Consider the following 27,242-nt stretch of genomic DNA (forward strand, 5'->3'; position numbering starts at 1 on the left):
TGGTGGACAAAGTGGCGCTTCCGAGTACTTCGGTTTCCCCTGCCAATCTTCATTCCTCCAGTTGCTCCACAATCACCCTCACCTATCATCTGGGGCTGGTACAATAGGCCAGATGTGGCCGCAGTACAAGGGACTTAGTCCCACCCCACTAGCAATAAAAAAATTAAAAAGGTGGTATGTGCGTTGGTACATTAAAATTATTGAGAGGACTCAGGGGATCTACTTCTCTCGTAGAAGTCTCATCTTACACTGAATGGACGGAACATTCTAGTTGTAAATAGCGTAAAATATCCCGGTATAGTCTTTCTGCACGTAGAGATGATTGAAGCGTAAGGCATTCAGAACATTTATAAGATTGTATTCCCAATTCAGAAGTGAGCGACTAACCGGCAACATTAAATTGACTCTCCACAAAACACTCATTAGGACTATAATGATTTATACTAGCCCCGCCTGGGAATTTGCGGCAGATAACAGTCAAATGAAATTGTAGCGCATGCAAAGCAAGGTTCTGCAACGTGCACACCGGTTCGTTATTTGCACATGGCTTTCAAACTTCCTTACGTATACGTTTATATAACAAAATTATGCAAGCAGCAAGCAGAAGGCAGAAAATTATGAAAATGCATATGTTCGCAATATTGGACGAAGCGAAGACGGACGCAGAAAATATAAGAGGCCTAAACTTGGTGGCAGTCAAGTATACGACCGTTTAAGTGACTAAACTGCCGTTGTAACATGAGTTACTTAAGATAGGGCATGATGTATCTCTCCTCAGCCTGGAGTGACAGAGGACTTGTATATATCGTGTTATACCATATAACAACATGTAAACTGTAAATACTATGTTCATACTGGCAGTTAACTTATTACTGACAGACCCGTCTTCTCCTCAGAGGGCCCCTCACATGGACAAAACAGTAACTGATTCGACACTAAGACATTGATTGACCGTCGGTCGAAACGTGACTTGACCATACCAGGGGTCGTACTGCATTGTTGGAAATACAGTAGAACTTGGTTATAACGTCATCAAAGGACCTAAAAATAGTGTCGTTATAAACGAATGTCGTTGTAACCGAAATGGGCACTTCCACAGTAGCCTTATGTTAGTCACGTAAAAATCTACCAAAAACCGAGTTAAAATGTTGCATTTTTTAGTGAAATACGTAGTTAAGTACAGACTAACGTAACATTAACGTGGAATTGCCCAAATGTGTAATATCAAAGACATATTACAGCACTTTTCACTGACAATACACACCGCACTAATACTGTATATTAAAGGTAGGCCTACTCACCAAATTACAGTAGATTACATCAATTGTTGTGCCTTACTGTACCTAGATACGAGTACAGTAATCAGTTATCTTCATCTGTTTCCTGTTACTTGCCCAATACACACTTTCTAAATTACGTTCAATGTACATATCAGAGAAATTCAGGAATGAAAATGACGTTACATACGAGGTTGATGCATTTGTGCATGTCGTACTAAGCAAGGTATAAAAACAGTTGCTTTATGAGGAATTAGTTCGTACCATTGAATATTTGACGCAATAGACAAGGTGTCGCAGAAACCGATGTTGCTATAACCAAGTTTTACTGTACTTTCGGTCAGGCCGCTCTTTGGAGCAAGAGTCTCCATGGTAACCATTGTTGGCTTTATGTTGTGGTAGTGTAAATACAGATTTGCTGTCGAAGCTTCCTCTACACACGTTGTTAAGCGAAGCACGTTACAGTTTGGTAAACCCAGTGTTTTATGTAGGATCCGGGGTTGCCACAGCAGTAGTTATGTACGGTTTTTGTTCGTCGGATATAACGTCATGTTGTCCGCTGGAAGTCAACTGACGTTTTGGAGGTACATGTCTCCCATCTTCACGCTAGAAAAGTAAGCTAGGCAAGGAACCAGCGTGAGGACAGGCGTGATCACTATAATTATAATTTTTTACTCCGTTGATTTCACGAGTTGGCGTTTTTTTAATGTGATTGTAGGCGTCCCTGTAATTGTTTTACATCTCTTACTAGACATTAGGATACTGATTTCCGTTGTTACTTTACCTTGTTTGAATACTAAAACTAAATTCCGTGGTCTCTAGCGAACTGTACCGATCGAGCGACCGCCGCTTGTCGGCGAAGTTAGTACCAACTTTAGCGGATAGAGGGTCTCTCGTGGTCGGAGCAACGGATCCCTACGGCCGTTAATCTCGGTTTTCTAGACCGGAGCCGCCGTTTGTTTGAAATAGCTCCTCAGTTATCCTCACGAAGCTGAGTGGACCCCGTTCCAGACCTACTACTCAGAAAATCTGGTAGCGCCGGGAATCGAGCCCGGGACCTCTGGATCTGTTTGCCAAGAACTCTGACCAGTAGACCAGAAAGGCCAAAGTAAATACATCTGATGCTGCTGAATCGGTTAGTTCGAAAGCGGAACATGTCCAATGGCCGAAACGCGGACATGTTGCCTTCTTCAAACAAGCCGAGCTCTAACGCGTAGAAGCACCATCTTCGTCCACTTCAAACGAGGCCTCCGGACTTAGGAATAACGTACTATATAAGTTCTCGGAATCTTAAATGTACAGTGAAAATCCTGAAGTTACCCACCCCTGTAAGTCGACCGCTGCTTTACGAAACCGACAAAATCATGTTTATTTACACGTGACCGACGCCTTTAACCTAGCGACCTATCATCTTGTCTACCTTGAATTTCATACATAACAGTATTTTAACCTTTTCATTTTGGCTGCATCGAATCATGATTATTGTTAAGTGAATTCTAAAGGACCCTGACGATGGTGTATAACTCAGAATTACTGGGTTTTTATACTTTTTTCCTTCGTCCGGTATTCTAGAGAATAGAAAACACGACGTTTCGGAAACAGGATCTCTTTTCGTCCAGTTTCCGAAACTTCGTGTTTTCTATACTCTGGAATACAGGACGATGGAAAAAGTCCAAAACCCAGAGGAAGTCCAAGAACCCAGTAATTCTGAGTGATTATCGTTTTTGTACCAGTCTTTACACACAAATCTCTCCACCCATTTGTCCTTTGTATGTACATGCTAAACAGATTTTCTGCCCATCTAATCATCAATATTTAGAATTTCTAAGAAGTGCAAATTTCACTTTAGCCCTTCCTCCATTCTATTTTGCAGTCTATAGTTCTTAGGTAGCTGTCTCTGTAAAGCAGAGTTTTTCAGCCCTTTTCAGCTCACAGCACACGGAACAAGGCGCTAAAATTGTCAGGGCACACCATCAATTGTTTTAAAGGAGAGATTGTGTCATTAACAAGTCGAGCAGTAAAACTGTATAGTTCAGTAGGTAAAATTCTGATCATTGCATAATTTTTACAAATAAAGATTATCATGGATTTCGGCGATTCTTTTTATTCCTCAACTTTGTTGTCGCTTCTTTTCGAATCCCCGCCCTAAACTCCTGCGGCACACTGGTTGATAATCGCTGCTGTGAAGGAAGGGGTTTTGGGTTTTCCAAAGGAAGTCTAGGTACGTTCCTGACGGTCAGGAATCTTGCCTTTCTAAATGTGAAATAATTTTGCACCGTCATCCCATTTCAGTCCGACGTGATTATGTGATTAGTTGCAACGGTAAAGTCCCTGTGCTTAACTAATTAAGCACTACGCCATGAAGGCGTATGTGGGAGTGGATGTATAGATCCACATGTTCTTGACTTCGGCACTAGCTGGAGGTGAGTGGTTAGCTTCACTCCCATGCCGCTTTACCCCCGGGGGAAAGAGCCCCCGGTACCACTGGATAGGAGGTTGGGTGGACCCCAGAGCCGGTCTCGACGATATGAAGAAGAGAAATTTTTGACCCTACCGGGACTCGAACTCCGACCCCTCGGTCGTCCAGCCCGTAGCCTAGTCACAATACGCTACCACGGCTCACAAAGATAAGTTCTTCCTGTGCTTAATTAAGCTCCACGCCACGACACCCCAAGGAGCTTGCAAGTTAGCCTCCCGCCCTGAATGTAAGCTGTACCAAACCACGATGACCACATTAGGGTGTACTTCCTATAAAATCGCCCTCAAATACGTAGCAAAGGCCTACCGGGCCATCAGCTGTGTGAATACGGAGTTATCATCCAACGTTTCGGAGACCGTCTCCATTTCCATCATCAGGGGTTGATGTGATGAATACGTTACTCTGTGTTTATACCCACAGTTCCATTGCGGTACGTTGGAGACCATCAAATAATTTTCGAGTGTTCATTTGATTCATGTATTGTCACGTGCTAGAGTGATCATAGACGGGGTACTGATTGGTAATCGGATTTACTGGAATCTTGCATCTCGTAAGTACAAGTTAGGATTGTGCTCACACCGTTTTACACACTTCACAGGACATACTAGGTCTTCTCAGTCTGTTACAGTCTTCACTGGCCGTTGCTTGGCATCGGCTTCCAACGCCGGACGTTTCCCTTCCTGTGGGTTCCCGAACTGTCCTCTACCTTCAAATTTGCCCTGGTTCTAACGTCTCGGCACGGACAGCACAGAAAACGCCATTCCTATGTTGCCTAATAACGGCCGTTGTATAAGTTGATTATTTGGCGGTCGTTGCCTGGCAAAGGGTTACATGCCACAATGCTCCCTACACGCCACATTATTCATTTTTACGGATCGTGTCCCATGATCTCTATATATTCAGAATATAGGAAAATAACCACATATTTGGTAGGATTTGTGCAGGGATCAGCCCTACGCAAGGTAGCCTTGCAGAACACAGAGAAACGCGGACTTCCATGCCCCTGGAGGGATTGGAACCCTCGTTCCAGTTATCTAGCGGCCGCTGTTTTATCAGTTCGTCATCTTTATCAAGCATTTGAACCAAAGGCCTGTTATGGCTCCTCAGTTTTGGTTTTCGCATAATTTTCTATCTTCCACGGCTTTTTGTTCCCCGAAGTTGTTAGTCACATCTTGTTATTGGAGAGTTATATTAAATGGTGCAAGTAATTGAAATATATATATTCGAATAAACGAAATATTAGTCATTAGTAATTTTTATGTACATAGTAAATTTGTCTGTTTTCTTCGTATCGCTGAGTCACTGTGAACTTAGGGCGCGTGGGTTATGGGTTGTGACTCATTCTGTTTAAAGACAGGTACGTTATATGTGTTAGCGGTCTGCTAGATTTTCTGCTTGAACTGGGATGGAATTTCCGTACTGGTGGTAAATAATTCAACCCTCGGCGATGTTCAGGTATGCGGCCAATTTTCGGTACTTCAGAAGGTACCGTAATAACAAGAAATAAATAATCTATACTCACTCATGGAGCTGAGCCCTTCTTGAGAAGCCGCCAATTCTGCAGCATTTTATGGAAACCGAAGGTTCATTACCGTGATAACAGGAGCCCTCCACTGGTCCCTATCCTGAGCCACATCAGTCCAATCCATCCCATCCCATTATTTTTAGATCAATTTTAATATTGAAGAAAGCAGTCTTCTGGGATTTGGCTTTTACCGGTTGTCACGGTCTCTTCGCTTGCGGATTTCTTATATTTTTCCTTCTACCCTGATGATGGAGGCGATACGTTCCTCCGAAACGTCGGCTAACACCACATATACACGGTGCCAAATCTCAGAAGATTGCTTTCTTCATAGTCACCGCCGTGAAAGCCTCAAATCTTAAAATTTTAATATTGTTCACACACCTACGTCTTGGTCTTCTCAGTGGTCTCCTTCCTTCCGGCTTTCCCACCAATACCCTATATGAATTCCTCCTCTCCCCCAAATCGTGCTACTTGAACTGCCCATCCCATCCTCCTTGACTTGATCACTAATTATACTTGGAGAAGAGTACAAGTTATGAAGCTCCTCATTATGCACAAATAATCTATACTGTTGGTGGAAATGCAATGTCTGGGAAACTTTGACATGGATTTTCTGTTTTCTAATGTTTAATGTTTGGGACACGCCTGATATTTTCTTTTGCTTGTCTTCAGAGTTGGACTAAAGGACTAAGACGTATAAAGAGAGTACATTTACTTTATAACAATTTTATTATATAAAAATACAAAATTGTTGGAACAGAAAGGTACTCACAGCGGTGGTTATGAAGAGTTCTTGGATATAACGCCGTGTAGTCCGTTGAAAGTCAACCGACGTTTCGGAAGAAAATGTCGCCTCCATGATCAGGGCCAAAGAGTAAGCCAAGCAGGAAAGCAGCAAGAAGCAGGCAGCAAACAGCTGCTGTGTTTCATACTAGTTTGGTTTCTTGTTTGTCTCACTCTTCGACACTAAATATAGAGGCGATATGTTCCTCCGAAACGTCTATTGACTTCCAGTGGGCTACACGGCGTTACATCCCGGATGGTAGAACTCTTTGTGGCGCATGACTGACGAAGAATTTTGTAAATTGTGTAATCATATTGATTATATGTTACGCTTTAATTGATTTCTAGTTTGATCGTGTTTAAGGTGGAGGGGCTTTCGTTTAAGGCCAGTGTAATTCTCCTGGAAGTTATACGCGTACGGAGACTTGCAACTTTATTAAATTTCCAGATCTAAATGTGGGGTGAAGCCGGGATATAGCGACTAGGATACGGGTTGCATGCCCGAGAATTGGGGGTCATTCCCGATAGGGGAAAGAATTCTCCATAGCGTCCAGATGGGCGCAGGGGCCTGTCTGGCCTCCTATACAGTGAATTCGGGAGGCAAAGCCGCTCATCTCCATGTAGTGAAGAGGTTAATGATGGCGCTCTACCTCCATTCCCCCCAGACGTCTCCTTGGCGTGGTGCTTAATTATGCTCAGGGATAGCATGCCTAAGAGATGTAGCGTACCATTGGGTTGGGAGTTGTGCTGTGTGTGGAGTATAGGAATTTATTTCAGGACTAACGGTGCAATTGCTGATGGGGGGGGGGGTCATGCGTCTGTCAACATGTTGCATGCTGTCTGCATGGCAACAGACTGCAGTACCCGACGCCTCAAGTGGAAGGTGTCATATACAGTTTGCACGCTCTGAGACTGTGATAGGGACTCACACGTGCATAGCATAAAACAGGCATATGAGACCGGTTGATAAGAGACTGAATGGTGTGCTTATGAAGATTAAATATACTAGGTACCCAAAACATCTGTAGTATAGGAACAGCACGAAAGCCACACAGTTGTTTAGTCTGCTCACTAGTGACATGTAGTGTTGTAGACGCTGGGGTACGCGGTAGTGTAGTTGGTTGAGGAACTATGCTACAAGCCGGAATGTCACGGGTTTCGAGTCCCGATGAGATCGATTTTGTTTTTCAATTTACCTTATCCTTCCAGCCTCGCTACGGCCCTGGGGTCGACTCAACATCTAACAGAAATGAGTACCAGGAGTCTTCCTGGGGGGGTAAAGGGCGGCCGGCGCGTATTGCTGACAACTTCTCCGCCTGTGAGCCGATTGTCTAGAGAAAATGTGAGAGCTTCGACGTCTCACAACCCTCTGGGCCTTAACGGCCTGTTACAAGGATAGTTTTATCCTTTGTGGGAAAAGTATTCCTTTTCTAAGTAGAATATTGCTTCTGTCTAACGCCTCTACCCATACGTCTCCAAGAGCGATAAACGTAATTTACATAAGGAAGTGTATAGTTAAGTCAGTGACATATGCTGGTTTTATCTGTGTGTGGAATGCAGGGCAAAATCATGACATGAAGATAGCTAACAGATGTTTCGAAAATGTGGCACAGTTCAGATATTTGGTAACGGCAGTAACAAATCAAAATTTGATTAAGGAAGAAATTAAAAGGGCACTGAATTCAGTCCAGAACCTTTTGTCTTCTCATCTGATGTGTAAAAACATAAAAATTAGAATATACAAAACTATAATTTTGCCTGTGGTTCTGTATGGGTATGAAACTTGGTCTCTGACATTAAGGGAGGAACATAGACTGAGGGTGTCTGAGAACAGGGTGTGGAGGAGAATATTTTGACCGAAGAGATATGAAGTGACAGGAGGTTGGAGAAAACTGCATAATGAGGAGCTTCATAACTTGTACTCTTCTCCAACTATAATTAGAATGATCAAGTCATGGAGGATGAGGGGGGCGGGGCATGTAGCATGAATGGGGGAGACGAGGAATGCGTATAGGATATTGGTGGGAAAGCCAGGAGGAAAGAGACCACAGGGTAGACCAACGCGTAGGTGGGTGGCAATATTAAAATGGATCAGAGAAATAGGATGGGATGGAGTGGATTGATCTGGCTCGGGATAGGGACCAGTGGAGCGCTCTTGTGAACACGGATTCGGGTTCCATAAAATGCTTGGAAATTCTTGAGTAGCTGCACAACTGGCTCAGCTCCATGAAGTTAGGTTTAGTTAGTGTGTAGTCAAGAAAAACGTGTCGTTAAAGTGATAAAGTGCAGACCTGAAATATCGTACGTTTTCAAGTGGTTTATGTTGTACAGATACAGTCGACAGTTCTGTACTCTCTGAGTTGGCGTGAAGATAATAACGAGGGAAATAAGCCGCCCTTTAGCAGTGTCGGTTTTTATACGATAATTGTACCTTTGTTTTTTTTTTCAGAAGACGAGATTTCTGAATTTTAATATTTCTTCGTAATACTGTGTCAGATGAGACCCTATTTTGAAACATCTTCCCAGTGAGGTACAAGACCAAGATTTTGAAATGTAGGAGAAACTCCAGAGATTCCGAAACACTTATTTCCTTAATTTTTTTGTTGTTGCAGATTTCTTGTGCCTTCCCGCTTACGTAAACCCATAAAGAATTTAAAACTCCGTTTCTTCAAGATCTAGCCTGTGTTAGTTTTTGATGGCTCTTGACTCGTAATGGATTTCTTTTGTTTATTTTTTAAGAAACTAGATTTATTCCTTGCCTGTTTTTGCACAAATATGTTTTTGGACTCCTCGCTGCGGCATTGCAGAATGAGAATACAGGCTAACGACTTTACTAAATGCATTTTGCCCCTCCACCTCCCCCCCTCCGCGGGTGTGGGAATAGGAAGCATTCTCAAGACCAAGAATGCTAGGGGGGAGGGGTTCAGGTTGCTGCATGGAAGCGATGACCTTTGACCCTTACCGTCGTTCAGTTTCGAATAGAATGCGTTCGATCCATTCCATGTTCCACAGTTGTGGGACAGTGCAGATAATCTCCCCCTTCGTCATCCTTAACCAAACTGTAAAATATTTTAATGAACATCCATTATTGGACATCCAGGTATGTAGTCGTGGTTCGATTCCTAGCAGGGGCAAGAAACTGCTGTCTTCTTGACGGCGGTCAAACCGTCTATCCAGTAGGTACCGAAGGCTGTTCCCCTGGTGTAAAGCAACCAGGGCGTGAAGCTGACGAATCATCTACATCTGATGTCGAGGTTAAGAATTCGTGGAGGTATACATCTCTTCCCCCAGCTATGCTACAAGCCGGAAGGTCGCGGGTTCAAGTCCCAATGAGGTTACTGGATTTTTTTCAGTTGACCTAATCCTTCCAGCCGCACTATGGCCCTGGGGTTCACTCAGCTTCTAACATAAATGAGTACCAGGAATTAATTAAATAATTTTCCTCGGGAGTAAAGCGCGGCCGGCGCGTAGGGCTGACAACTTTACCGCCATCTTTGAGCCGATTGTCTAGAAAATGTGGGAGCCTCAACGTCTCACAACCCTATGGGCCTTCACGGCCTGTTACAGGGATAGCTTTACTTTTTACATCTGTTCTCCCATACACCTTCATGGCGTCGGTCTTAATGAAGCACAGGGACAAATTTGTCTTTTCCTTTGCCCTCAGTGAGACTTTTTCTTTTTGCTCAGTCAACCGAGGCTTCGGAAGAACGTGTCGCCTCCATCTTCAGAGCAGAAAAATCCGCGAGCGAGGAACCAGCGTGAACAGGTGGCTGCAAACTGAGCCACCAGTCGAAAAGAGTGTTTTCGGATTTTTCTACAGTCAAGATGGAGACGATACGTACCTTCTAAACATCGGTTCACACAAAATCTATACGGCGCCACATCCCAGAAGACGGCGTTCTTCATAGTCGCCGCCGTGAAAACGATACAGTACCTCCACTTACCTGTGTATCTTCAAGACGTGAATGTTGTTCAATCACAGAGACAACTTTGCCTTTACCTTTACCTTCTTTCCAATAATCATGTTTATCGTAAACTGGATCGAAGTTATAGTTTAACATCTGAAATTTTATAAATGGTGTCTCGAATTGGTAATTGTAAGATGTAATTCAGAATCCCATAGTGTCACAACTTGTTGCCATTTTTATAATCATCTTACCTAATTGGGAACAAATAGCTAACTTCGTACATGTCATAGAATTCCTCAGAGCTGAGCCTTCCTTGAAAAGCCACCAGTTGCTTAGCTACTCAATAATTTCCCTACAACCCGAATGCTCATTACCGTGTTCACAAGAGCCTTCGACTGGTCCTAATCCTCAACCAGATTAATCAAGTCCAGAACACTATCTTATTCCTCTAAGATCCATTTTAATATTATCTTCCTGACTTCCCCGCCAAAACCATATATGAATTTCTCTTCTCCCCCCTGCCTGCTACATGCCTTGCCAAGCTCATCGCCCTTTACTCGTTCTATTTTATATTTGGCGAGGAGTACAAGTTATGAAGCTCCTCATTAAGAAGTTTTCTCCAGTCTCCTATTATTTCACCCGTATTTGGTCCAGATATAATATAGGAAATGTATTCTTGAAGATGGAGTACGTTTCTGTTTGTAACTTCCTTTCGTTTCACAGTTCTGAGGTGCTGTGGTGACCGGATAGTTATTACGAGCAGCGTCACTGTGGCAGTTAAGTTATTGAGCTATACGCGGGACCGACGCAAATCACGTTGTCTATTGACGTAAAGACCTCCACTTATCTGCAGAGGAAGTGGCGTTTTTTTGTAACTAATTAGGCGTGCATGAGGCAATAATATACTACGTACAAGTAGGACCTACAGGCTGTTGCGGGTATTCTGCTACCGTTTATTCAGCTTGGTCAGTATTATATTGTCACGTATCCCGGGTTTGCGTGACTAATAAGACGGGGTTTGGGATTTAATGGTAGAATTTATTGGACCTATATACAGCTGCTTACAACAGCGCCTCTGTGGTCTAGTGGTCAGAGTCCCGGGTTCGATTCCCGACGTTACCAGATTTTCTGAGAAGTGGTGGGTCTGGAACAGGGCCCACTCAGCCTTGTAAGGATAATTGAGGAGCTATTTCAAGGAAATGGCGGCTCCGGTCCAGAAAACCGAGATTAACGGCCGTTAGGATCCGTTGCGCTGACCACACGACACCCTCTATCCGCTAAAGTTGACACTAACTTCGCCGACAAGCAGCGGTTGCTCGGTCGGTATAGTTAGCTTGCTGACTAAGGCCCCGGAGTTAGTTTAGTTATCTTCATGTTTATAGTGCTGCTGTGAGATTTCAGATTAATGTGTCATCGAAGTAACTTTGATTCGTGGTAAGGTGTTGTGGTTTAATCAATGAGATAAAGGAGCGTTCGCAGTTTGAAATATCCAATAGCAGATGTGTAGAATACGTAGGAGGAGTTATATTACGTGTATTGACCCGGTATAGCGACTGGCTACGAGTGCCGGTGGCGGTAACAATTTTCACTTCTCCATGTCGTCCAGGCCGGTTCTGGGGTCCACCCACCCTCCTATCCAATTGGTACCGGGGGCGCTTTCCTGGGGGGTAAAGCTAACCACTCACCTGCCAAGGTCAAGAAGATGTAGATCTATACATCGACTCCCACGAACGCCTTCATGGCGTAGTGCTTAATTAGTTAAGCACAGGGACAGCCTACCTTTACCTTAAATTGTGTTGCTTGCATAGTATCGTAAAGCGGGCCACCTATCTTGGGGTTCATCATTCGCAGTTATCATTCCGTTCGAACACCATCAGACCGGTGTACATGAGAAAGCGTCGTTGAATTGTTTTATTTTTCTTCATTACACTCGACGCGTGTTGGTTCACGTTTGCCACATGGAATGTGCAAAGAACGTGTACGTGCATTCGATCACAGATGTACAGTTACGCCCTTTATTAATGGAAGCTATCTTGTCTTATCTGGCAATTCAAAAATAAATTCAGTTTATGATTACTGAAATTGCTGCTTCACGTCCTTTTCCCTCTTCGCAGTATTGCATAAGCTCATCTGTGTTAGATACGAAACAGTTTGTAGATAACTGTGGGCCGATTTCTCCTTTTTAAGGAATGTGTAATACTCGTTTAATTGTGGGTCGATTTCTCCTTTTTAAGGAATGCATAATGCCCGTTTAATTGTGGGCTGATTTATCCTTTTTAGGAATGCATAATGCCCGTTTAACTATGGGCCGATTTCTCCTTTTTAAGGAATGCATAATGCCCGTTTAATTGTGGGCCGATTTCTCCTTTTTAAGGAATGCATAATGCCCGTTTAATTGTGGGCCGATTTCTCCTTTTTAAGGAATGCATAATGCCCGTTTAACTGTGGGCCGATTTCTCCTGAAAATCCCTCAGCTTTTCTCTTAGTTGTTGCGGGGTAGGAGAATCCATTTTGAGAAGCTCGCAGTAGCCATGTTATTCAATAAATTTTTCACATTTCGCTGAAGTCTTAATGTTCATTACATTTTTAATAGAGCCTGCCAGTGGATCGAATCCTGAACCAGATAAGTCCAGTCAACATCTCCGTGCCCCATTTCATTAATATCAGTTTCAGTACTCTTCTCCCATCGAAGCCTAGTTCTCTCGAATAGTCGCCCCCCCCCTCGGGTTTTCCAGTTAAGTATTGCATTCATGTACTTCTCATCTCGCCATGCTCTTTTCTGTGCAACAGATCGTAACAAGACGTTCGGCTTTACGTTGGAACGTATTCAGCATAGTCGCAGCTACCCTCTGTATCTAAAGAACGGCTCCTCCGTCCGCAACCTGGGGACGCGCCATGCCGCGGTGAAAAGGAAGCCATTGTAACGGATAACGGAGGAGCGTGTAGCTAGTAGACCTCCTTCTGCTATACCCGCGGAAATAGCCTGTGTTCCTGTCTTGCTTGTAATACCGGTCCCCTTAAAATGGTACATACATTTTCGCGACTCCTCAGCCTTGTCTCTCATAGAGAAGTAGAGTGCTGCACGGTATTGCAAGTCCCCATCAGGCTGCACGGTGACAGCAGGAACCTAAATAGCTTTACAGCCTCTCTACACCTACAGTAAGCTATAAAATGTTCCTGTACAGTCAGGAAAAGTGCAGTTCTGCGCACTGTTGCAGGTCCCTATCAGGCTGTACGGTGACAGCAGGAACCTAAATAGCTTTACAGCCTCTCTACACCTACAGTAAGCTATAAAATGTTCCTGTACAGTCACGAAAAGTGCAGTTCTGCACCCTGCTGCAGTTCCCTATCAGGCTGTACGGTGACGGCAGGAACCTAAATAGCTTTACAGCGTTTCTACAACTACAGTAAGCTATAGAATGTTCCTGTAGTCACGAAAAGTGCAGTTCTGCACCCTGCTGCAGTTCCCTATCAGGCTGTACGGTGACGGCAGGAACCTAAATAGCTGTACAGCCTCTGTACATGTGCAGTACGCCATGAAATGTTCCTGTACAGTCACGAAAAGTGCAGTTCTGCACACTGTTGCAGGTCCCTATCAGGCCGTACGGTGACAGTACAAACCTAAATAGCTTTACAGCCTCTCTACATGTGCAGTACGCCATAAAATGTTCCTGTACAGTCACGATAAAAATTCGTAAACTGTTTCGCCATATCAGGTACGCATTATGAAAGCATCTTTATTAAATCATACAGAATTTCCAAAACCGTGTATGTGGATACTGGCATATTTTAAATTATATGGAGTAACTGAGGAAATTTACTAAATTCCTCAATAAGAATGGTCGATATTTGGACCCAGGTGCAAGTTGACTGAAGAAGTAACACTTTTGACTTGTATTTGGGATTTGACCGGTTCGAATTTCGGCCGAGGTTTACGCAGGTGTTCCGCAGTCCCTCCAGGCAAATTTCCAGGTCATTCTTCAAACGAGGCCATGGCTAGCTCCTTCAAAATCCTTTACAATTATTTTTTTTTACTAAGATTTCCACCGCACGATGATATTGCCATGTGTATGGTTGACACATAAGACGGGGATTAGATTGGTAATTGTATTTATTGATCATTCCTTGTACAACCTCCTATCCAATGGGTACCGGAGGTTCTTTCCACGGGGTAAAGCAGCCGTTGCGTCAAGCTTGTAACTCCAACTATTATCTAGGTTAAGAAAATATAGGTCTCTTCATCCATTGCCACATAGCATAGTGCTTAATTAGTTAAGCACAAGGACAACTTTTATTGGAGAATTGGTTATTGTTATTCATATATAATAGACAGTACGACTGTTGCCAAGAATATATTCGCGTTAGCTGCTTTCAGAGTTACCACCCACTGTAAGTTCACCAGTGGTGTGTATACACGTGCCTGACATCGCCCCATTTTTTGTGCCACGTATTTCGCGAACTGACGTCAGCAGCACGAGGAAGTGATTGGTCATATGGATATGCAGGAGACAAACGAACGGTATCATAAAGTCCTACCACTCTGCAGACCTTTCCTTTCTGCGAGGGAAAAGGACATACACGTGTCTGTTTGCATAGCCAGTCAATTATACTTCTTCTGCCTTAACTGAGCACCATATGCAATCACTTTATAATCCTGGACAGCTGCTGGCCATTTGAAGCAATGAGGGAACGAGGCCGCGCCACAGCTCAAGCGGTTAGTCGCTGGCTTCCCACCGCGGCGGCCCGGGTTCGATCCCGTTTCTGGTCAAGTGGGATTTGTGATGGACAGAGTGGCGTCGGGACAGGTTTTCTCCGAGTACTTCGGTTTCCCCTGCCAATCTTCCTTCCACCAGTTGCTCCACAATCACCCTCACCTATCATCTGGGGCTGGTACAATAAGCCAGAAGTGGCCGCAGTACAAGGGACTTAGTCCCACTCCACTAGCAATAAAAAAGTGACGGAACACCGTAAGAAAACCACGTACAGACACAATGAACGATTCAGTGCTATGAACGGGAAATCTTGCCTAAGAGCTCTTACAGTCTGCTGATGTTTGGTCTTCTTCTAACTTGACGGATTAGTGCCTTTTACCTGTTCCCACTCAGAATTCTGAAATTGTGAACCTTATGGACAGTCGGTAGGATTTTTTGGATGGGGGATTTGCCCGACACGAGGTCGCTACCTACACAGAAGAACACAAACACAGAACAAATATAGACAGCCGTGCTTGGAGTGGGATTTGAACTCAAGATCCCAGTTCTTGAGCTGGCGAAGATAGCATGCCGTAGACCGCGCGGCCACTGTGATTTTTTTTGGTATATCAAATTAATGCTGTCTGTGTTTGGCTGTCTCACCCCCCCCCCCCCTCCCATTTGGNGGAATTCCTGAACCAATCTTTATGAAACTTGGTATGTATTCGTGGCACCAGACCCCATCCTTCCCATTAATCTGTGTGTCTGTATACCTGCGTATCGTTGCTAGGTAACGGCTCGGTAAAAAGAAAACGTTACCGTGGCACCTAATACACACGCAACAGCAGTATAATTGTTGGACTCTACGTTTTAAATGCAATCCGTGTCGCATCAAATGAGAGTTTATTTTAATTTTGAGATCAGTTGCATGTGTATGAAATTGAATTTGAAAATTGGTGATGATGATGTGCGTGTATATTTGCAGCGTTGCCGCAAGGCGAAGGTCAGTAGTAATTGAAGAAGTGGGACTGGAGTGACTGTTTCATAGTGATGAGGCGGCTGCAGTCTGGCCTTGATAAGATTGAAACTTGAAGTGTGCAATGATAGAAGCGAGGGCAAAGGTGACATGACTGGTGATTTCACAGAGCGCGCCTCTCAAGTAAGATTTCCAGGCGATACATTTACAGCCTGTTCATTTGCTGAGTAAATTATTCAATATATTGTAGCGTGTAGAGCCGTTACTATGTAACGGCCGCGAGATAAGCAAATATACCAGCGTCGTTTCAAGGTAACGGTTCGGTAAACACGTTCCCGCAGCAACAGACACGAACGCAACAATGGTACAGCAACAGAGGAACGGTGTGTTCTGTGTTGTCCGTGTCGAGGGGAAGAAATTAACATATAATACATTTCGTAATTTATACCGTTCATCTGATATTGTAACTCGAAGCTTGCAGTACTCATGGGAAATATCTGGAATGCATGAAACCAAGTGAAGTGATGGGAACTGGGGTTCGATTCCCAACAGTGGTAAGAAATTGCCTTCTCGACAACATCTAGACCGGCCCTGGGGCACACCCTGCTCGTAACGGGGGCTCTCTCTCCAGCGATAAATTGAAATTCGATATGGAAGGTAAAGTTGTCCCTGTGCGTAACTAATTAAGCATTGCGCTTTGCAGATTTCTTGACCTCGGGACTAGTTGGAGAGGTGAATGATCAGCTTCACGCCACGGCCGCTTTACCGCAAAGAGCCTCCGGTACTCATCGGATAGGAGGCTGGGTGTGCCCCAGTCTGGACGCTGTGAAGAAAGGAAAATTCTTGACCCTATCGAGCCTCGAACTCTGACCCCTCGGTTGTTCAGCACGTAGCCAGTCGCTATACCGACTGAGCTATCCCGGCTTTTTCGATGTTAGGGACTTTCTTTTTACCTCTTCGCCCCCACTTTGGAGCATAAGGCTGATTTCTCAGTTTCATGATCATTTTCACAGATGGTAGACTCCTTGGACGGGTGATCAGCTCGTCGCAAGGGCTCTACCTAAACACGGGACAACACAAACACACCAACAATACATGCCTTGTGTGGGATTCGAACCCACCATCCGAGCTTCCTAGCGAGCGAAGACAGTTGATGCCGTAGACCGTTAGAGACCTTTAGTAATATGTAAACATTCTCAGTTTTAAGTAATCTTAATAAACTTTTCTGGGGCACGCGGTAGCGTAGTTGGTTGAGGGGCTATGCTACAAGCCGGAAGGTCGCGGGTTAAAGTCCCGAAGAGGTCATTGGATTTTTTTTTCAGTTGACCTAATCCTTCCAGCCGCACTATGGCCGTGTGGTTGACTCAACCTCTTAACACAAATGAGTACCAGGAATTAATTAAATAATTTTCCTGGGGAGTAAAGCGCGGCCGGCGCGTAAGGCTGATAACCTCACCGCCATCTTTGAGCCGATTGTCTAGACAATGTGGGAGCCTCAACGTCTCACAACCTTATGGGCTTCCACGGCCTCTTACTGGGATAGCTTTACTTTGCTTTACTTTACTTAATATACTTTTCAAGAACGCCTTTGGAACTTGCTTGTGCTATGTTCTGGAGTAGAAAGCTTTCCAGTCCTCTTTAAAATTACACTAAGATAGTTTACGCTTTGTTGTCATAACGTATCGGTTGGGTAGTCCTTTCACAAATGTATTTGTTTGCTTGCTTGTGTAGTATTATGAGCGGCGAACAAATACAGACTTTGCATGTTTATAAACTATGAAGAGAGTTTAAAATAACACGCCAAACATTGTGTCCTCTGCGCAATAAACACATTTGATTACTCTTGTTCTGTGTTCTGCGTCTGACAGGTGTGCTGGAGACAGCTATCCTGTGAATGTGGAAAAATATGTCGAAAGCAGGCCTCGATGTGTAATGTTTCTGCGTCATAGTCGCATCCCATCTACTGCTAAGAAGGTCGTTTTGCCTCTTTCTACCGAGATGTTAACACTCAGAAGATGTGAAACTGCTTTAAACGATACAAGCTTGAAATATGTTAGAAATAGTTTTGAATTTGCTGAGGGAGTTGCAGATTTTCCCTTTACCAAGCCTTTTAACGACTCTTGGCTGTGTTGTGATTCATGTCCAGTGGCATTGTACTTTAATGGGGGGTAATTATGGACGAAGAAGTGGGTGCAACAGACTGAAAGCCCTGTTTACACTGAACCGACTTAATGGGCCCTGGCAGGATGGAAGAATATCCCGGCATTTAGCCCGTCCTCCCGATTTTTTGAAAAAGAAAAAATCAACGTCGAAAATAAGGAAAATTTAACAAAAAAAATAGTAGCCTTTAAATTGTTTGTCTGTCGTGAATATTATCGCGTAAGTTGGTGTGTTGGACGGCGTTTGGATTGGATGATTGGATTTATTTGCCCCACACAACTCGTGACTACAAGTAATACGTTATGGAGAAGAGAAAAATCTCTTGTCCCTGCTGGTAATACATCCCACATCCCGTCGCTATACCGACTGAGCTATCCCGATTTCACTTCAATATGAATACCTTTTCTTAGGGAATGTTTGTACCGCTGTGTAGTTCGGTAGAAGTCCGTCACTATTTCCATGCTCGGAGAGTAAGCCAAGCAAGAAACCAACCCTTTCCTTAAGTAAATTTCTAGCTCATGAGGCCTTCTCCAAAAATAACCCTGAAGATGGAGGCGATAGGTCCCTCCGAAACTTCTGTAGACTTCGAAATATGCCGCGTTACGACCGTTGTGATAACCTCAGATCGAACTTAAATATAAACTTTATTGCTCTTATTAAAAATGTTTTCGTAGGGAATGTTTCTTCTGTAAAGAAAGTTGGTATTTGTATCTGCCCTCCATATTTCCTTTTCAAGAAATTGATGGCTGTAAACTACGGTAAGGCGAGGCGCCCCTTCCCACGGCGAACGAATAGCCAGCATTCCATCTGTACCTGCTGGCTTACGTGTCTGTCTAGACTACAGGTATTCTGAATACAGTACGATGTATAGGGTCTCCCTCTGGGAATAAGAGTGGTGTAGTATGACATTTCAGGTTTTCACAGTGATGGTGTCATAGACTGGACGACCAGGTAATCGGTGTTCCATTCTCGGCATGCGCAAAAATTGTCTCTTGAAGCATAGCGTCCATACCGGCTTTGGGGCCCACCCAGCCTCTCTCCATTCGGTACCGGACTCTCTTTCCCCGAGGCTAAAGATGCCAATACGTGGAGTTATGCCTCTACTTCCGCCCTCATCATGACATGTTGCGTAATTAAGCAGAAAGCCTTCTTTGCTAGGAATTTCTATTAACAAAAGGACCTCATCATGTTCGTATTTACTAAAAGCTTAACTAACTTAATTAAAGGACCTCACCATTTTCGTATTTACCAAAAGCTTAACCAACTAAAGGATCTCACGATTCTCGTATTTACCAAAAGCTTAACTAACTCAACTAAAGGACCTCACCATTTTCGTACTTACCAACTTAACTGAAGGACCTCACCATTTTCGCATTTACCAAAAGCTTAACTAACTGAACTAATTTAGCACTACGCCATGAAGGCGTATGGGGGAGTAGATGTATAGATCCACATTTTCTGACCTCGGCACTAACTGGATGTGAGTGGTCAGCTTCATACCCCTTCGGCTTTACCCCCGATACTCATTGGTTAGGAGGCTGTGTGGGCCCCAGAGCCGGTCTGGACGATATGGAGAAGAAAATTCTGGCACTACCGGGAATCGAACTCCGATCTCTCGGTCATCTAGTCCGTAGACAGTCGCAGTGCTTAATATTTCGGTGTCTACGTGTGTAGTCCGTGTATAAATGTTCGGGGCTGCAAGTTAACTGTTACCCGACTGTGCAGACATTTCGTCAACGGTATGGCTTTATTTTTCCTTTTATGACGAGTATTCATTTCCCAATAAATGCTGCCTCCCACCCAAAACCAAAGGAAATAAAAGTGACAATACGTATTCCAGCGCTGTTTTCTATGTCGTTTTCCATTTATTTACATTAAACATTTTGATATTGGTAATTATTTTGGATCCGCGGCAGCTCACTCAGCGACCAGGCTGCGGACTAGAAAACGGAGGTATATGCATTCGATATCCTGCAGAGGCAGATGCTTTTTGGGGCCCACTCAGCCTATCCAGTGGGCAACGTCGGATTTCTATCCGGGGAGATAAGCCCAGAAAAGCAGACAGAGTTAAGCTTTCCCCCTGCTTCTGTTGAATCTTACTTACCTGGCCTCCTACTCTGAAGCTAGGAGGCGATAATTCCTCCGAAACACCCGACTCCTTCCGAACTACACGGCTTTAAGACCCAGAAGACCGGACTCATCTGTCACCTACTTGAGAAGCTCAGACTGAACTGGTTCTTACCTCGTTCTCGGGGTCCGAACGCGTACCTTCAAGAATTCAGACATGGATGTCTGCGTTTGGTTGGTAGTGAGTTATCTCGGGAACAATGTGTGACCACACTCCCTGTTCTCGGCAACATCCAAGGCCGACCGACTGAGGCGTAATGACCTCAAAGGCGGCTGGAACCCCCGTACCAATCCACGACCTTGGATTCTTGCGTCTGAAAGGGACGAAAGACAAAAAGAAGTCCAGAAGGCGAATGACACGGCTGTTTAGAAAGAGAGAAGGAATTTTATTTCGATTAGGCCTATAAACGAAACCCAAAACGGAACGTGGAATCATTAAGGTCTGGTCTGTGAGATGTGATGATTTAAAACTTGAAAACTTAGCAATTTGAATATTTCTTTGGTTGAAGAGAGCAGTCTTCTGCGATTTGGCACCTTGTATATGTGGTGTTAACCGACGTTCGGAGGAACGTATCGCCTCCATCTTCAGGGTAGAAGGAAAAAATAAATCCGCAGGCGAAGAGACTGTGAGAACCGGTACAACCGAAACGTCGGTTAACACCACATATACACGGTGCCAAATCCCAGAAGACTGCTTTCTTCATAGTCACCGTCGTGAAAACCTCAAATCTTACATTTCTTTGGTTGTTTGTTGTCTGGTCTTAAAGGGGAAAAGTGACGCATTCAAAACACCAATACAATTCACGTTCATGTACTTTCGTCACAGTACTGAATTATCGTTAATCTTTAATTTAAATAATTATTTTTAAGAAGGTAACTTTCTACGGTGTTACACTCACCACTCACCTCCAACTAGTTTCGAGGTCAAGAAAATGTGGATCTGTACATACACTCCCCCATGCGCCTTCATGGCGCAGTGCTTAAAAGTTAAGCACAGGGACACTACCTTTTACACGGCGATACATTGGAGAAGGTAGAGTACTCTTCAGAAATCTCCCAGAACCTCAGATCAAGTAGAAGTGGTTTCTGAATGCTGATTCCTGGGTAGTAGTGTAACGCATATTATTTCGAGAATCATGTTGCTAGTTCATATTTCCGCCGGATACGAAAGGGGTTGTGGTGGACTCTGGAATCTCTTAATGCCACCCTCGAGACCGTCAACATCGTGTATGTAAGCTCAAACTATGTGCCACTTGATGTTGATACAACGAATCGGTTATCGCGGACCTTTAGACCGAAGGTTGGTAAATGGGGTCAGTACGCATGGCCTAGGACAGTAGGATCTTAGTAATGAACTTTCGCCACAGGTATCAGTAATTAACACTTCAAACATTTGCTTGGCATTCACAACTGTAAATAGATTGACGATGCCAGGGAAGTATCACTCGTTATAAATAAACCATGACAGACTTGTCTGTCGTCCAAATGTCGAGTAGATGGTAAAGGAGTCCGTCGTGGGAATTGTTGAAGTCTGGTATCACTGGGATCTTCACCGCAGAACTCGTGTTTGGCGAGAAGAATGACAGTGAAGAACGTGTTTGCTTAGAGAAGAAACATGAAATCTTGGTATATTATTTAGCAGTGATTTTGATCAGAAGTGAACTTAACCAGTTTCCGTTTTTGTTGCGAGTGAATATTTGTGACTGACAGCGTGTGGCGCATAAAGGTTTTATAATTTCGAGGAAGGACTTGCGAGTGACATCTTCAGTCTACGACGTATATATTTACTGCTGGTGATCGAACTATGTTCCCTCTCATTAGGTAAGTTTACGAACGTAATTACAGATCAGCCCGAGCCTTGTAGCACGTAAACTGACTTCTATATGGTCGACTTTGCTGATTGGACGCACAGTTCATCGCTATATAACGGAATGTTCATCTGCTTTTGCTGCGCCGCCTCCTCCTGCTCCTGCTGGTCGTCGTCCTCCTCCTCCTCCTGCACCTCCTGGTCGTCGTCCTCCTCCTCCTGGTCGTCGTCCTCCTCCTCCTGGTCGTCGTCCTCCTCCTCCTGGTCGTCGTCCTCCTCCTCCTGGTCGTCCTCGTCCTCCTCCTGCTCCTCCTGGTCGTCGTCGTCCTGCTCCTGGTCGTCGTCGTCCTCCTCCTCCTCCTCCTCCTCCTGGTCGTCGTCCTCCTCCTCCTCCTCCTCCTCCTCCTGGTCGTCGCCCTCCTCCTCGTCCCCCCTCGTCCTCCCCCTCTTCCTCTTTCTCCTCTTCGTCCTCGTACTCTTCCTCTTCGTCCTCCTCGTCCTTTTCCTCCTCCTGTTGTGCAACCAGTACCACGACCAACACGTAGCGTTAGCAGAGTGCTGCGTCTCAGGGCATCTCCTGTGTTGGGCAATGTATCTTCTTCAGTCTTGTCTTTTGGACTGTGTGTCACGCAATCGCAGCTAACAGATACTTTGAAAATGTGGCACAGATAAAATATTTAGGAAACACAGTAACAAATCAAAATTGATTCAGGAGGACATTAAGAGGACATTGAATTCGGGCAATGCTTGTTACCGTTCAGTCCAGAATCTTTTGTCTTCTCGTCTCCTGTCTAAAAACATGAAAATTAGAATATACAAAACCACAATTTTGCCTGTGGTTCTGTATGGGTGTGAAACTTGGTCTCTGACATTAAGGGCGGAAAATAGACTGTGATGGTGTTTGAGAACAGGGTGCTGAGGGCAATGTTTGGACCGAACAGGAATTGAAGTTACAGGAGGTTTGAGAAATCTGCATAACTAGTACGCTTCTCCGAGTATAATTTGCATTGGTGGCCCTACCAGGAGCTTACGCTTCCACCAGCATAAGCTCTCTGGGTCGCTGGCTCGCTCAAACTACTTCTCCACTGTCATAGAGCACCGGGAAAGCCAGACACTCCACTCAGTATGGACTAGACTGATATTCCACCAAGACGCAGTGTTTTCGTCTTATGCTATAACCATATAAGGCCCTCAGAATGCTGTATACTCTCATCCCAGCACGAGGGCCGCGTCACGTGTAATATTTTTGTTGTTTCGTGTTTGATTTATGACCTTCATACAATTGTATCTTGTTTTGAACGAAGTGTAGTGACGGTAGTGTTTGTATATAAAGTTTCGATAACACTCCCAGCACATTTTATTTGAAACTGCAAACATCGTAAGTCATAGTGATTTAAGCAGGGCAGTAAAAATGTTTTGCCCATCTCATAATGAAAGTGTCGTAGTTCCTTGCCTCCGTAAAGTGCATTTACTTGTTCCATTTCTTTCCGTTCGTAATTCCGAAGGCTTCGCGCTCTATCTTAACTTGCAACATTCGAGCTAGAGGTGGAAACCATTAATTTTGACATGCATTCTCTTTCATCCATTGAACAAAAGCAAGTCTTGTCACGGACATGATCTGTGAGTTAAAAAGGCCATGAAACCTAGTTGGCCAAGTCAGCACTAGCTCCCTCGTTGCAGTTCGTCCATTATTTCATCAGACCCTAGTTAAAGCATCCTGTCCGAACCTTGTGACGCATTTATGAGTTTAACCAGTGGCATCAGACAGTGGGTATCAGTGGTCCCTGTTCAGACGTAGCGGTGGAGAATCACGGATTTCACTCCGAATAAGTAAGTTTCGTTTGATTAAAAAGAACTCAGTTTGTTTCTGAATATATACATATGATAAGGATAGTGATCAAGTTTCCGAAACGTCGTAATGTCAAACATATCACAGACGATGTAAAACACAATAGTCATATAATGAATCTACCCGTGTCACAGACTTTAGATAACCAGTAGGCTATTGGATGCTAAGTAGTTGTCACTATGTTCTGTTGTACAGGTTATTCATAAGTCCGTGAAACATTTTAAAAATTCACAATAAATGAACTATGCATCGGATCATGGTAATTCTTACGCCGATAGAGAATGAATCTCTCCAAGTTTAAGGCCTCCATTGCCTGCTAATCTCAGGGATCTTCGCACCCCGATTACTGCTTCTGTGTCTCTGGTCAACCGTGATATGCTGACACGGGTATGGGACGAAATGGATGGTCGCATAGATGTGTGCGTATCAGCAAAGGTGGACACATTGAGCATCTGTTAACTATGTAAAAAAAACTTGGTGAGTTTATCTCTATTTCAGTATAATCAAATTTGGTATCCGTTGCGTAGTTTATTTATTGTAAATGTTCAAAATGTTTCAGGGACTTATGAATAACCTTGTATAAAAGTTAGAGCTATTCATGTAACAGGCCGTGGAGGCCTATAGGGTTGTGAGACATCGAGGCTTCCACATTTTGTAGACAGTCGGCTCACAGATGGCGGTGAGGTCAGCCTTACGCACTGGCCGCCCTTTACCCCCAGGAAGATTCCTGGTACTCCCCCACGGCCATAGTACGGCTGGAAGGGTTACGTCAATTGAAAAATGCAGTGAATTTGGGAATCCAACCCGCGACCTTCCGCCTTGTAGCATAGTGCCTCAACCAACTACGCTACCTCGTGCCCTGCAGGCAGCACGGCCTAGAAGTGTTATTTGCGTTTTAAACTTATTATGAGTTTTCATGGAAACGGTGTTCGTAAGTTCCTAATTTTAGGAACGTAATGTTATTCTCTGGGAAACGTTCTTACTCTTGTGCTTTCACTGAACTGGAGCCAGAACAGTATATGTTTCAGCTGTTAGAACGATGTTTGTACAACCTACAATAAGAATTCTAGTGAGATAGACTAAATATAAGCCATTTGTGTTTTCCCTCTTGAGAAAGGAGATGCATAATTTATTAAGTGTGATTGTCAGTTTATTCACAAGATGATGGAAGAATTTAAGATCTAAGCTGTACTTTGGGTCGCGCCATAGCTCAAGCGGTTAGTCGCTGGCTTGCCACCGTAGCGGCCCGGGTTCGATCCCGGGTCTGGTCAAGTGGGATTTGTGGTGGACAAAGTGGCGCTGGGGCAGATTTTCTCCGAGTACTTCGGTTTCCCCTGCCAATCTTCATTCTACCAATTGCTCCACAATCACCCTCACATATCATCTGGGGCTGGTACAATAGTCCAGAAGTGGCCGCAGTACAAGGGACTTAGTCCCACCCCACTAGCGATAAAAAAGAGCCCTAGGTGGGTGGACAATATTAAAATGGATCTTAGAGCGATATAATGGGATGGATTGGATTGATTTGATTTGGCTCTTGTGAACACTGTAATGAACCTTCGGGTTCCATAAAACGCTGGGAAATTCTTAGGTAGCTGCAGATTTGGCTTCTCAAGAAGGGCTCAGCTCCATAAGTATAAATATCTACAAAGAGTAATAAATTAATAATTAAAAATTTTTGTCGCGTGTTCTTCAGAATGAACATTGACAGAAACAGTATCTTGCTTGGAGAAAGACAAATCCGAAATTTGTCTTACCCCGTCACACGTAACCTAATACAATATATGAATGTGGATACGTCTGTAAGCCTCAGGATTTATTTATTGCGGATGTATAATCCAAATATGTGCCTTTCGTATGTATGAAATATTGAAATCTATTCTAGAAATGTTTTCGTGAATAATTCTTATGTAACAAAGAGGAAAAGTTATATCAAGACTAGCAAGATACCAGCTTATCTTCACTGTAGCATCTGATCAGAACAGAAGTGGTTTATGGCTGACGTCAAATGGTGCAATTTGATTCTTCTTGTAAATTAATATTGTCCACTGCTATCTCGCGGTGCCGTGCGCGAAGTAACGGTAGTTCGCCATCTTGCCTAACTTTCCCCTATCACGTGTATGGCACTTTGACTAATAATAACGGGGTTTTGGATTGGATGATTCGATTTTTTAACTCCTTCTTGTACAGTATCTCATAATCAGCATAACTTAACAATTATTCTTCAGCCAAACCCTTCTTCCTTGACTGCCGAGGACCCGTTCTTGTTCTACAACTGACTTTCTGAGTCTTATTTTACTACCGACGGTCAGTCGGCCTGTCTGCCCTGGAATAAAGAACCCATCTGGGGCATACGACCTCATTTTTGTTACGGGTTTGTTGGTGTGGGGCGCTGTCTCTTACTAGAGAATGGGCCTGTCGTTTACAATTGCTCGTGGTCCTCGCCAGCGTAATCATTCTAGGGTCCGACACCCGTAGGCCCATATTTTACTGTCTCTGATTCGAGACTTCCGTTTTCGTCGCCTTCTGCGACTCGCAGGGCTACGGTGGAGGTATTCGACCCCGCCTCCACACGGGACACACTCCACGTTCTATGAATGGACTTCTTATATAGTCTCGAGGAAGACCCGTAGAAAACATCCGTTGCCCAGCAGTGGATATATGCGAACCACATAGAAATCACCTCTTCCTGTATTGTAGCTACAGCGCGTTGCATAGCAACGGAAGTTATCCGATTTCTGCCTGCGTATTCGTTGTCGCGGGAATGTTTTTACAGAGTCGTTGCCCAGTAACGTGTCAACATATGACATATATATATATGTATTTTCAAGTTACGTTTCTATACAAAGTTCCAGGGTCCTACATTACTCCTGCAGTGTCGCTCGCACATAAAACATCCGCCATGTTGGTGGTATTTACGAAAATACAGTGAAAAGATCACACTGGTGAGTTGTTTTTAGCTCTATGCTTGCAGTACCGAAGTTCGTGAAGGTCTGTAAGTTTTTTAATTCGTTTAGTGTGGGGGGGGGTGGAGTCCAATTGGGTCCACTCGGCACGGCGGCCACTGATTGGCCTATTGTACCTGCCCCGGGTGATTATGATGATGGAGAATTTGGTGGAATGAAGATTGGCAGGGGAAACCGAAATATTCCGAGAAACCCGCCCCAGCGCCACTTTGTTCACCACAAACCGCACTTGACCAAACGCGGGATTGAACCCGGGGCGCCGCGGTGGGAAGCCAGCGGCTAACCGCTTGAGCTATGGCGCGGTATGTAAGTTACTGAGCGGGCTACTCCGTATTCTGGCTTACCTGTGTGAACAGGGAAAGCTGTATAAATGTTATACTCGCTCATGCTTGACCTGCATTTTCAGTATGTAGGTCTAGGTACATTTGGATCTCTGCGAGAGTAGTGTCATCTGTTCTCCAACGTACGCACTACGCGTACGCTGAAAACCTCTGTGAGCCGATTGTCTAGAAAATGTGGGAGCCTCGACCTCTCACAACCCTATGGGCCTCCACGGCTTGTTACAGGGATAGCTTTACTTAATCTCACAGCCATCTCTGAGCCGATTGTCTAGAAAATGTGGGAGCCTCGACCTCTCACAACCCTATGGGCCTTCACGGCCGGTTACAGGGGTAGCTTTACTTGTTACTCCTAC

The 27,242-nt window shown here is 44.2% G+C and overlaps 1 protein-coding gene across 4 annotated transcripts in view; it reads left to right on the plus strand.

Annotated features, from left to right (window-relative positions):
* Positions 1-27,242, plus strand: part of LOC111869467 (protein tyrosine phosphatase type IVA 1) — a 100,298-nt gene that overhangs the window by 1,538 nt on the left and 71,518 nt on the right. The window contains exon 1 of one of the 4 annotated variants that reach the window (XM_023861034.2): positions 21,659-21,747. The exons of 2 other annotated variants lie outside the window; for them this stretch is intronic. The gene's annotated coding sequence lies outside the window, so the exon portion shown is untranslated. Of the gene's footprint in view, positions 1-21,658; positions 21,748-23,514; positions 23,564-27,242 lie in introns of those variants that run through there. One more of the 4 variants, XM_023861035.2, reaches the window with a different exon arrangement.

Source organism: Cryptotermes secundus, unplaced genomic scaffold (assembly GCF_002891405.2).
Source record: "Cryptotermes secundus unplaced genomic scaffold, Csec_1.0 scaffold1771, whole genome shotgun sequence".
Lineage (NCBI taxonomy): Eukaryota > Metazoa > Arthropoda > Insecta > Blattodea > Kalotermitidae > Cryptotermes > Cryptotermes secundus.